We start from the raw sequence: 638 nt of genomic DNA, 5'->3' as shown, positions 1-638 counted from the left end.
CATTCAAGGCTAGCAACTCTACCACTTGAGCCACAGCTTTTCTTCCAGCTTTCAGGTGGTTATTGGGAAAGGAGAGTCTCACACACTTTAGAAAAGTGAGCTGGTGATAAGAAATGTACTCATTATCTTGCCCATGTAATTGTAACTCCTCTGTACAGTATTTTCACACACACACAAAAATAGATCCTACTGATACTAGAAAGAAAGAAAGAAAGAAAGAAAGAAAGAAAGAAAGAAAGAAAGAAAGAAAGAAAGAAAGAAAGAAAGAAAGAAAGAAAGAAAGAAAGAAAGAAAAATGAGCTGGGCTGCCTCTGAATGCCAATCCTTAGATCTCAGCCTCCTGAGGAGCTAGGAATATGAGAGCATAAGCTATTAACATCTGACCACACTTTCCTTCTTGGCTAAGACAGTGTACTTCTCTCCCAGCCTAGCACCCAGCTACAGCTAACCTTCCTCCCCGTGCCACTATTCCTCCAGGCTTCAGAGGAAACGTACCCTCACCTGAGGACATAGAAATTGGATGCTTGACAGGTTTGAGCTTTATGTTCTCCACACAGTCAAGGGCTGCTGGGAGCTGATGTGGAGATCAGAGATCTAGGCCAGGGCAAGTACACACCTGTTAGAACAGAAGAAAGTAT

This window comes from Dipodomys merriami, unplaced genomic scaffold, assembly GCF_024711535.1.
Source record: "Dipodomys merriami isolate MVZ:Mamm:240054 unplaced genomic scaffold, mDipMer1.0.p SCAF_67, whole genome shotgun sequence".
Lineage (NCBI taxonomy): Eukaryota > Metazoa > Chordata > Mammalia > Rodentia > Heteromyidae > Dipodomys > Dipodomys merriami.
This window is presented reverse-complemented; position numbering follows the sequence as displayed.